General features: G+C 56.5%; 1 protein-coding gene across 1 annotated transcript in view; it reads left to right on the forward strand.

Moving 5' to 3' along the window:
- Window positions 1-7,348: 7,348 nt before the first annotated feature.
- The window catches only part of DCHS1 (dachsous cadherin-related 1), a 132,374-nt gene continuing 127,532 nt past the window's right edge, over window positions 7,349-12,190 (forward strand). Inside the window, exon 1 of the mRNA XM_037904622.2 lies at window positions 7,349-7,586. The gene's annotated coding sequence lies outside the window, so the exon portion shown is untranslated. The remainder of the gene's footprint in view (window positions 7,587-12,190) is intronic.

A 12,190-nucleotide genomic window follows, 5' to 3' on the forward strand; every position in this document is an offset into this window, starting at 1 on the left:
TCACCTTAATTGATCACTCTCGTTATAGTGTGTATGGCAACACCCATTTTTTCATGTTCTCTGTGTATATATATATGTATATTTCTTTCTACTGTATTTTCCACTGCCTGCATCCGATGAAGTGGGTTTTAGCCCACGAAAGCTTATGCTCAAATAAATTTGTTAGTCTCTAAGGTGCCACAAGTACTCCTCGTTCTTTTTGCTGGTACAGACTAACACATCTACCACTCTGAAACCTGTCCCTAAATGCTAGCCCAGAGCTGAGAGAAGGCTACTGCATGAGAACAAATTCAGGCACTGATGGGTAATGCCTGGAGATTTTCCTCCTCCCCGCAGTCTCCACACCCCGGCTCCCTGCTCCCAAGCTGGAGAGGTCTGTTGGAGTCAACAGCATGTGGGTGAGTTTCAAGTCGGCTGATCTCAGAGCCTTTCCTTCCTGAACAAACATTTTCCATTCTGAAATAATCCCCTCTCTATATTTAGAAAGCTCCGGATCCTCCAAAGCAACCAGCTTGTTCCTTGAGAAGAGACATTCCCCGAATTGTTTGCTTCCCTTTACAAAACGCCAACAAGCCCCTCGCCACCAGGTTTGCATCTGTCCGTGAGCAGTGTTGATCAAAGGCACATGTTCAACTTGCACCAAAATAACTCAAGTCCCCCAGGCAGCCATTCCTGCTCTCCCCACCCCCAATGGAGTTTGAGATGAAGTCTGTAATCACAATCCACAGCATTTCGGAAACCACCTCCCCATCTTGCTTCCTCCCAGCTGATTTCCAGGGGAACAGAAGGAGACTGTTCGCTACAAGGGAGGAAGTCCAGGCCTAAGTGAGCAGCTTTCTAAGAGGCATCTACCAGAACGAGGCATGTACTGCCGGGTAATCCCTGCCAAGTGAGGTCGCTGTGCTGCAGAAGCATGGAGGAAGAGACTCCGGAGGAGGAGGTTAGAAGAGGCGGCCAGGACAAGAACTAAGAAGAGATGGGGGTTAAGGGCCGTTCTTAAAGTGGGCTGGAAAAAAAGGGTGTGTCTTTGGCACGGGGGGTGTCTATTATCACTCACACATTAGCCCATCTCCCCTGCCCAGCAACTGGTTCACCCCACAACCCCCAAATCAATTCTGCCCCCCCCCATCACTCTGCCCTCACATCAGTTCTTGCCCCTGCCTCCAGCCTCCCCTATGTTCCTCCTGCAGCTAAGGAGACCTCCATCCCCCTCTCCCCTTCCCAGGCTTAGTGTGCAAGGAGGAACCGGGGGGTGGAGGGGCACAGAGCAGAGGAGCAGCAGGGGAGTGGGGAGAGAGGGGAGCAGCTGTGAGCACTTTGAGAATGTTGAACTCATCCTCGGAGAATGGTGAGGGCTCCTGAGGGATGGGGGAAGAGCTCTGCCTGCTGCCCCCAGCAGCAGCCCTGATGGGTGATTGGCTGCTCTTCCCCAGGAAGAGGGTAACATGGGGAAAGCAGCCAATCAGGATGTTTTCCCCTGGGGTACTAAAAATGTGCACCTCCTAAGTAATCTTCCCCATTTTTAAAAAAAATATGTCTGTGACCCAGTGCACTTTTGTGTGTGTGTGTGTGTGTGCGCGCGCGCGCGCGTCTACAGAGACCGATTTGGGACCCATCTATTGACTATTAACCAAGATGGTCAGGGACACAACCCCATACCCTGAGTGTCCCTAGGCCTCTGACTGCCAGATGCTGGGGCTGGATGATGGCATAGATCACTCACTGATTGGCCTGTTCTTTTCATTCCCTCTAAAGCACCTAGCACTGGCCACTGTCGGGAGACAGGACACTGGGCTAGATGGACCATTGGTCTGACCCCTTATGGCCATTCTTGTGTTCTTAGGTTATGTTCTTATGGTCTGAAAATTGTGGTAGGAGGGCTATTATAATCTGGGAGCAGCAGCTTTGGTAAAATAGCGCTTAAAGAGCACCCCTCAGCAACTTGGCTCGACTGAATTTTTTTCCGTGCTTCTGCTCCCTTGTCCCCCCTTCCCCCCTGCCCAGCACACACACACTTTAATCACTGCTAGAAATGTAGGTTTCAATCCTGTCTTGGCTACCAGATTAGAAGGTGTTTGTTGGTTTCCCCCTTATTCACCTCACAGTTTGACACAGTTCTTCAGTCTAATTGGGAGAATCCCCAAATAACAGCAGGTCCTTCACACTGGGATTCCCAGATAAAGAGATTAGTTGATGTTAAGGCCAGAAGGGCCCATTATGAGCTAGTCTGACCATCTGAATAACACAGGCCAGAGCAGGTCACCCTGTGACTACTGCATCCAGCCCAACAACTTCTCCCTGAGCTAGTGCAAATCTTCACAACCAGATGCCCAGTCTCTATTTGCAGCCGCCCAGTGATAGCAAATACACCACACCCCTGCGTGAGTTTTTTTAATAGTTCATTCCCTTCCCTGCTATACAGTTGCCTCTTATTTCCTGTTGGAATTTTTCTGCCTAAGTCTGTGAAAGTAAAGAACTATCTACGATCAGAAATCTTCTCCCCATGTAGGTATTTGCAGACCATGATCAATTCACTGCTTAACCTTTTCCTTGTTAAAATAAATAGATTGATCTCCTTTAGCTTCTCACTGTGAGGCAGGTTTGACCCTTTCCAATTTTTCAACATTCTTTGTAAAGCGTGGTCACCAAACCTGGACACTGTCCAGTGCCGGTTTCACCAAGAGCAGTATACAGAGGTAATATCACCTCCCCACTTCTGCTCAGGATTCCCTGTGTAATGATTTCATATTTGCTTTCTGATCAGTGAAAGCTACTGTAGAACAATTAACCAATTTTAAAGCCATTAAATATGGGCTACAAATATATTGTATAAAACTAATTTTTAATCAGAATGTTGTATGGGACTACATCTCATGCCTTACAGAAGTCTGTTATGTCAACTCAATTACCTTTACCAAACAAACTGTGATCTCCTCACAAAATGATATCAAGTGGATTGAGGTAATTTGTCAATTTTTCCAACTAGCAGCCTTGTGTATTTTCCCACACTACCTGTTATACGTGGAAGTAGCTCCGTGTAATAATCTACAAAGCCACTACATTATTCTCCTTTTAAATCTCCCCTTAAAACCCACTTATGCTGTGGTGTTTTGTAAACACTTGGCAATGGTCAGGCAGCTGCTGTGTTGTGAACACAAACCACTAGTGAACATCACAAACGGCTCACAGTTGCCTGGTGCTTCCCATCTGTTTCTTTTATCCACCTGCTGCCTCTTGTCTTGACCTTAGATCATAAACTCTGGGGCAGATACTGTCTTGTTGTGTTTGTACAGCGCCTGGCACACTGGCGCCTTGGCCTCTAGGTGGTCCTGTAACACCAAGTGAGCTGTGTTCGGCGCCCAGGACAGGGATACCAAGCGGGCTGCTAGTTGGAACTGAGGGGCCTTGGCAGAGTTGGCAGGTGGGAACCGAGGGCTGGGATAGGTGAATCAGAATGAACAGGGCCATCACGGACACCTCAGGCTGTGTAGATGCAGAGGCTGGTCACATTATTTGTTGAGTGAGATATTAGGCAGGGAATTGTCTTCCAGAGAATGGGGTGGAAGCTCCCCTGCTCAGAATGGTTAGGACTGGACAGGGCAGAGTCCTAGGAAATAGCCCATAGGGATCGATCCTGTCGTGGGCCCCAGGAGAAGGACTAGCTGAGAGTGGAAGGGAGGGGGCAGGCCAAAGAACCCTCTCTGCAGGGGATCTGCAGCATCAGTGTAATGCAGATGCTGTTGCTCAATCCAGCTGTCTCCAAAGGGGCTGTCAGAGCCATACAGAGTTTCCATGATTGTAAACATTCTTGTAAACAAATTAACAGAAACCATATCCTCCTCCATCTCTCCCCGCCCCTGCAGCAGACAATCTCACACAGCCCTACGATGGGCCTTGCACTCAGGGCTTCAGTTTGGGCCTGACCAAAACCTGAAGGATGGGAACATGCAGGAGGCACCCATCAGCAGGAACACTGTGTGGTCATTCATGAGGGCCAACAGAGGAGAGGCAGCCAGATGGTCGGCTCCATGCCTGCACTAACCTTTGGAGAGCCTTGTCCGAACCTGTCCTCGCAGCAATGTGCAAACATAGCTTCGATTCTACAAAGCCAAGGTACCAGTTCCCATCACCCAGGCAACATTGCAGGGACATGGGTAAATGGTGTGACCTTGGTGCTGAGGCAGTCTCACCAGGAGTGGAGTGCTGCTACCCAGACAGTTCATTCCCATTGAGGGGAATCCTGCCCCCTCTCCCTGGAGCTCCGGGACTCTCATAGGCCTAGCAGGTGCCTGATTTCTTCACTTATTTTTAACCTCCATCTGGATGCAGGAAGCTGCTGATGGCTGGGAACATCCGGAATCGGGGCCCAAGCACATCCTGGCAGGATTTCCTGTTTGTGACTTCACCACCAGAGATGCCAGCATAAGAGGTGAGGGTGGGCAGGAGCCTGACACCCAAGGGACTCGGCTGGGCCTCCTGACTGGTTACACCAAACCCTAATTCAAGTGCCAAATTCCATCTACCAGGAAATAGTAACAGGTCAGGCCCTACCCCCTAGGTCATGAAGGGCAGCGTGGCACCTGGCCACAGTGCCCCATTGGGGGCAGAACGTGAGGGGCAGGGCAGCCCCCACACCTCAGTGCCTTGCCAGGGGGCAGGATGTGAGGGGCAGCGCAGCCCCTCAACCCCATCCTTTCTGAAAGTCCAGTTACAAAAGGCAGGTCCCCTTTATCCACTGTGGTGTTAAGAGGCTCAAAGATTACTGACGAATGATGCTGAGAGGGAACCAGCTCAGTCCTGGCCTCGAGCTGGGAAAGTTGGGCAGGGTCCCTGGCTGTGGCTTGCTTTCTCTCAGGACTGTAGACACAACCTACGAGAAGGGCATCTGCCCAGCCAGGCCCGCTCCAGGCAGCCGCTATCCGCACTGCCCGCCTCACCTTGGGGCCATCGGGCCAGCAGCAGCACCCTGTGGCCAGGGATCACGGACCCAAGTTACTCCCACGCTGGGCCCAAGGGAGCAAGTAACTCCCAATCCCTCCCTCCCCCCACCCCCCACCCCCCACCCCAGTGGCCTTCACAGCTGTAGGGACGGGAACAGTTCACAAGAGCAGGGGCTGGAAACTCTGAGATTGGCCCCAGCATTTCTAGGCTGCAGGAGACTCAGACCCCCCAGGGCTCTGCTTAGAAAAAGGGCATTTTACTGGGGAGAGAGAAGGCACAACCCCACTCAGCACAGCCTGCTCACAATGCACATTCTCCCCTGTCCCTCCCCTCCCCATCCCGTCTCTGCTCCCCACTCCCTGCCCCATCCCCTCCCTATCCCATCTCTGCTCCCTCCTCCCTTCCCCATCCCCTCCCTATCCTGTCTCTGCTCCCCCCTCCCTGCCCTCTCTCGTCACTATCTGATCTCTGCTCCCCGCTCCCTGCCCCATCCCCTCAGTATCCCATCTCTGCTCCTCCTCCCTGCCCCCTCCCCTCACTATCCCGTCTCTGCTCCCCCCTCCCTGCCCCATCCCCTCAGTATCCCATCTCTGCTCCTCCTCCCTGCCCCATCCCCTCCCTATCCATCTCTGCTCCCTCCTCCCTTCCCCATCCCCTCAGTATCCCGTCTCTGCTCCCCCCCATGCCCCACCCCTCACTATCCCATTTCTGCCCCCCCCCTGCCCCCTCCCCTAACTATCCCGTCTCTGCTCCCCCTCCCTACCCTGCCACCTCCCATCACTATCCTGTCTCTGCCCCCCTCCCTGCCCCCTCCCCTCACTGTCCAGTCTCTGCTCCCGACTCCCTGCCCCATCCCCTCCCTATCCCGTCTCTGCTCCCCCGCCTCACCCCTCCTCTCACTATCCCATCTCTGCTCCCCCTTCCCGTCACTATCTGATCTTTGCTCCCCGCTCCATGCCGCATCCCCTCAGTATCCCATCTCTGCTCCTCCTCCCTGCCCCCTCCCCTCACTATCCCGTCTCTGCTCCCCCTCCTCAAGCTGCCCCCTCCCATCAATATCCTGGGTGTGCTCCCCCTCTGCCCCATCCCCTCACTGTCCCGTCTCTGCTCCCCCCTCCCTGCCCCATCCCCCTCCCCTCACTATCCCATCTCTGCTCCCCACTCCCCACCCCATCCCCTCACTATCCCGTCTCTGCCCCCCCTCCCTGCCCCCTCTTCCTCACCTCACTGTCCCATTTCTGCTCCCCCCTCCCTGTCCCCTTCCCTCACTATCCCGTCTCTGCTCCCCCTCCCTGCCCCATCCCCTCAGTATCCCATCTCTGCCCCCCCTCCCTGCGCCCTCCCTTCCCTCACTATCCCGTCTCTGCTCCCCCCTCCCTGCCCCATCCCCGCACTATCCCGTCTCTGCTCCCAACTCCCTGCCCCATCCCCTCCATAACCCGTCTCTGCTCCCCCCTCCCCTCACTATCCTGTCTTTGCTCCCCCCGCCCCCTCTCCTTACCCTCACTATCCCGTCTCTGCTCCCCCCTCCATGCCCCTCCCCTCACTATCCCATGTTTTCCCCCCCTCCCTACCCACTCCCCTCACTATCCCGTCTCTGCTCCCCCTCCCTGCCCCCTCCCCTCACTATCCCATCTCTGCTCCCCCCGCCTCACCCCTCCTCTCACTTTCCTGTCTCTGCCCCCCCCCGCCCCCTCCCCTCACTATCCCATCTCTGCCCCCTCCCCTAACTATCCCATCTCTGCTCCCCGTCCCTACCCTGCCCTCTCCCAACACTATCCTGTCTCTGCCCCCCCTGCCCACTCCCGTCACTATCCCATGTCTGCTCCCCCCAACCTGCCCCATCCCCCTCCCCTCACTATCCCGTCTCTGCTCCCCCCGCCTCACCCCTCCTCTCACTGACCCTTCTCCGCTCCCCCTCCCTGTCCTGCCCCCTCCCCTCACTATCCCGTCTCTGCTCCCCCCTCCCTGCCCCCTTCCCCTCCCGTCACTATCCCGTCTCTGCTCCGCCCTCCCTGCCCCGTCCCCTCACTATCCCTTCTCTGCTCCTCCTCCCTGCCCCCGCCCCTCACTATACAGTCTCTGCTCCCCCTCCCTGTCCAGCCCCCTCCCTTCACTATCCCGTCTCTGCTCCCCCCTCCCTGCCCCCTTCCCTCACTATCCCGTCTCTGCTCCCCCCTCCCCGCCCAGCCCCCTCCTCTCGCTGTCCTTTCTTGTCTCTTCCTCCCATCGCTCCCCTCACACTGTCCCTTCTCTGCTCCCCGACCCCTCCCTCCCCCCTCCGGCAGGCAGCCCCCAGCCCAGCTGTGCGCGGCTCCCTCTTTCCCCTGGCCCTGCTCCCGGTGGCGCGATGAATCGTGCAGCCTGGGGAGGGGGGATGGAGAGGAAGGAGGGAGCGGGGCGGTGAGGGGCGGGGAGGGGGCCGCCGGATCGGGTTGCAGCAGGAGCCTGCGCTCCCAGCCCAGTGCGGACCCTGCGTCCCCGGCTCCCGAGCAGCCAGCGGAGCTCGAGGACGGAGGCAGCGAAGATCCCTGCAGCGGGCACCGGCGCTCGGCAGCCGCGATGGGGAGTCGGTGCCCGGCTCCGCAGGGGCGCTGTGCGGGGCCGGCTGCGGGGCCGTGACTGCGCCGCGGAGCCCGACGGGTGTAAGTGCTGAGCGCTGGGGCCGGACCCCCTTTCCCCCGACCCTGCGCCTCCCCCCTCGGCTCCCCGCCCCCGCCCCCCCCGGCTCCCCCGACCCTGCGGCTCCCCGTCCCCCACCCCCCGCTCCGACTCACCGTCCCGCGCCCCCCTCCGCCCCTGCGCCTCCCCCCTCGGCTCCCCGCCCCCGCCCCCCCCGGCTCCCCCGACCCTGCGGCTCCCCGTCCCCCACCCCCCGCTCCGACTCACCGTCCCGCGCCCCCCTCCGCCCCTGCGCCTCCCCCCTCGCCCCCCCCCCGGTTCCCCCGACCCTGCGCCATCCCCAAGCTCCCCGCCCCCGGCTCCCCGCCCCGCACCCACCTCTCCGGCTCCCAGTCCCGCGCCCCCCTTCTTCCTCCCCCCGGCTTGGCGCCGCGCACGGGGCGGCGCCCAGACACAGCGGGGATGGCCGCTTTGTGCTCTCCTGGCACGGGGACTGGAGCAGGCTCCCGCGGGCCCCAGCCGCGTCCCCGCAGTCCCTTCCCCATTCTCGGCCTCTGCTCCGCATCCCTCTCATGGCCCAGGTACCCGCTCCGGAGCCCAGAGGCCGTTGGGCGCCGCTCCTTTCCGGGGTGGGGGGTAAGAACGGGGTTCCCGGCCCGCTCCGTTTACACGGTCACGGCCCCTCCGGTAAATTCTTGCTGGGGAAACCGAGCGCTTTGTTCTGCTCGGCAGTGCGAGACAATGGGGGTGCGGAGCCTGGAAGGGGGGTGCCCGGATGGGAGGAGGGGGGTTGCACATGCTGTGTCTGGAGGGGCAGCGGGTCCAGAGGGTCCCAGGGTCTGGCTTTGGCCACGCTCCGGGAACGTGTCAGGCCACTCGGGTGCTTTGGCTGCGCAGGCTGCCTGGGCAGAGAGGGTGTGGGAGAGACTGTGAGTGTGTGTTTGTGCACTAAACAGCTGTGAGGGTATAAAAGCTGGACGTGTGTGCTAGACACGGTGTTTGCCAGCTGTGAGTGCATTTTGTGTTTTTGAGTGCACACCCCCACTGAGTGTATTGTGTGTGTTACAGACGTGTGTGTGTGCCTGTGTGTGCGTGCCCACTGAGTGTATTGTATGTGTGAGAGACATTGTGTGTGTATGTCTGTGTGTGTGCGCACCCACTGAGTGTATTTTGTGTGTGAGAGAGAGACATTGTGTGTGTGTGAGACAGAGAGAAAGACACACAGTGTGTGTGTGTGAGCCAGGTGGGAGTGTATTGTGCGTGTGAGAGGGACATTGTATGTGTGTGTTTGAGAGAGAGAGGGCTGTGTGTGCGCGCCAGCTGGGAGTGTGTTGTGTGCATGACAAGGCTGTGGTACGCTGTCTGAGAGGGTCTGGAGTACGGGTAGATGTTGATCTGGCTGCTCCAGAGCCAGCCTTTGCTCAAGGCATTTGCAGACCCAGACTGCTGGCAAGGGAATGGGGGAGAAGGGCACCAATGTACATAGTAATGGTAGGGAGATGGGGTCATGCTGCAGGCCAGGAGGAGCCAGGGAGGGGCTGGAAGGGGGAGCGGTGGAGAAGGGTCGGGCTGCAGGCCATGGGGGAGCCACGTAGGGACTGGAAGGAGGAGTGTAAGAGAGGGTGTCAGGGTACAGGCCATGGTGGAGCTGGGTAGGGGTTGGAAAGGGGAGCAGTGGATATGGGGTCATGCTGCAGAGCAGGAGGAGATGGACAGGGGTTGGAAGGGGAAGTGGAGAATACGGGGCGGGGGGGCCAGCTGTGCACCAGCTGGGTAGGGGTTGGGAGGCAGAACCACTGCCAGTCATTGATGGGCTTTGTCTGGCTTTGAAGGCTAGTGGTTTGAAGTTGTGGGTACAGGGTAGTCTGCGTGAAGACTAGGGCTCAATAATATTTTTACACATATAGGGACCTCATAGACTTTAAGGCCAGGACTGACCATCATGATCATCTAGTCAGTGGGCAAGACCCACCAGGAGATACCTGGAAAAGAATTCTCTGTAGTCACTCAGAGTCCTCCCCCCCGCCCCCCCATCTAGTGTCCCGTCTCCAGCAGTTGGGGATTTTTGCTACCGGCAGTCACCGATCGGACACATGCCATTGTACGCAGTCCCATCATACCATCCCCTCTACAAATTTATCAGGCTCAGTCTTGAAGCCAGTTAGGTGTTTTTGCTCCCCTTGGGAGGCGGCTCCAGAACTTCATTCCTCTGATGGTTAGAAACCTTTGCCTAATTTTGAGCCTAAACTTGTTGATGGCCAGTTTATATCCATTTGTTCTTGTGTCCACATTGGCACTTAAATAACTCCTCTCCCTCCCTTGTATTTATCCCTCTGATGTGTATATATAGACAGCAATCGTATCTCCCCTCAGCCTTCTATTGGTTAGGCTAAACAGGCCAAGCTCTTTGAGTCTCCTCTCGTACGGTGGGTTTTCCATTCCTCGGATCATCCTAGTAGCCCTTTGCACCTGTTCCAATTTGAATTCATCTTTCTTAAACATGGGAGACCAGAACTGCACACAGTATTCCAGGGGAGGTCTCACCAGTGCCGTGTGTACTGTGAGCGTATTTCTATGGAGCCAGCATGCAGCATTAGCACTATTTGCATTGTCTTTGACTGTGCCTATGCTGCTTGGTCATACCCTCTGTGCCACTCCCTTCACTGTCCTTCCAGTAGGGGTCATTGGCACCTAATTCACCATGCCTAGTAGATGGCACTTTGGGTAAATCTACACTGGAGCTGGACAAATAATTTCCAGCATGGGTGGACACACTCACTCTAGTGCTAATCAAAATTCTAGCGTGCTAAGAATAGAAGTGGTGCACTGACGGCACAAGCAGCAGGACGGGCTAGTTATCTGAAGCAGGATCCTGTCTGAAATCCTGTGTACATCTTCATGGGGTTAGCCTGTCCTCCTGCAGCTACAGTTTTTAGCATGCTAGCTCAATCAGACCTAGTGCGGGTATGGCTACCTGGGCTGGAAATTACACTTCAGGTCCAGTGTAGACGTACCCCTAGACATGCCAGGAGACAGGAAATTCTGTCGCTGGATGGACAGTTGCATGTGCTCTCTGTTTTCCTGCTGTTTCCTTCCCCTGCTCATCAATAATCCGCCTCTCCTTCCCCTGGGCCTGGATCTCCCAGTACCTCTGATATGCCAGCCCTGTGCCGGGTATTGGAGGCCCAAGGACATGAGTGAAGCTGGAGGTGCTGTTGCTGGAGGGAACCCAGTGCATTTTAATCCAGAACACAAACCTTGCTAAAGCCCCATCATCTCCCCTGCCTCTTTCCCTCTGCACGCCCCCGCCCCCAGCCCCCAGCTCTGTGGTCTGGAATCCTGGTGTGGCATGGTGGGGGGTGCTGCTGGCTAATGGCTTTCTGCAGGGTGGCTGAGTCTGCCATTGGTTTTATAGGGAGCTCAGTGCCTCGGGAAGGGAGGGGAGTGAGCAAGCGAGCGAGGCAGCCTGGCTCACATTACACAGGCAGGGCTTGGACCAGCCGCGCCAGCCCCTTGCACTGAGCTATCTGCTAATTGGAAGCAGCTGTTGGGATTTGGTGACTCTGCATCCACTGAGGTCACCGCAGCCTTCCCCACTGGCCTGAGCCTGTGAGGCTCATCAGGATGCGGGTCTGCCCGCGCCTTGAACAGCCTGCTCCCAACCTCTGCCCAGGACAAGCAGGGAGATCCAACAGCCAGGCCTCCCGGTGTGGGGAGGGGGAACAAGCCTGAACCTCCCAGTCCCCAACCCTAGCAGGGCACACATGAGACGGGAGATACGAGTCTGCACACACTCCACACACACCCAGCTGCCCTCGATACCCCTCAGCTTCATTCCTTCCCCAGTCACCCTCCAAATTCACCCAGCGCCTTCCTAGGTTTGCTGCCCTCCTGGCACTAATGGGATTTGCTTTCCTGTGCAAACCCAGCCCTTTCAGCATGGTAGTTCAGAGCACACATGGATAACGAGTTTATCCATGTCTCCTTTGGGAAATATGGAGTTTAGTTTAGGTTAGTTTACCCACTTCTGTTTATATCACAACAGCATTGAGCCTTGGTCCCTCTGTCACGCTCCAGCTCCGTCTCTCTCCTTTGACTTCCGTGGGACAGACCCTCTGCTCCCCACCTGCCTAGCCTCAGCCAAAGGCCTAAACCTGAGATTCCCCACCTCCCATTGTTCTTAGCCTGACTCAGCATGGGCCCCAGCAAGCCAAGGTTGGGTCACTTGAGACTCATTACAGGCCAAGGGTCTAGCCTGTCTCAACTGCCAAAAATTGTTGCCCCATCCACACACAGAACCCACTGAACCACCCCCAATCTGGGTAAGTATCATTATCACTGCTTTAGCAGGGGGAAGTGAAGTGATTTTTCAAGGCCATTCAGTGACTCAGTGGCATAAGTCCAACTTGAAGCCGGTGCCAGGATATGAGTAAGTCCCACTGACTTCTTGTATCCTGTTGGGAGACGATCGAGCCCCAGGACCCGGGACCCTAGAGCAGCGGTTACTAAACCATGGTCCATAGAGAAGCATGGAGTCCTGGGGCACCGGCTGCTCCTCTATGGGTCCAAATGTTGGTCTGTGTTTAAAGAAACTACACGTATAGAAAATGTTTACCTAAGATCGCTT

Source organism: Chelonia mydas, chromosome 1 (genome assembly GCF_015237465.2).
Source record: "Chelonia mydas isolate rCheMyd1 chromosome 1, rCheMyd1.pri.v2, whole genome shotgun sequence".
NCBI classification, from domain to species: domain Eukaryota; kingdom Metazoa; phylum Chordata; order Testudines; family Cheloniidae; genus Chelonia; species Chelonia mydas.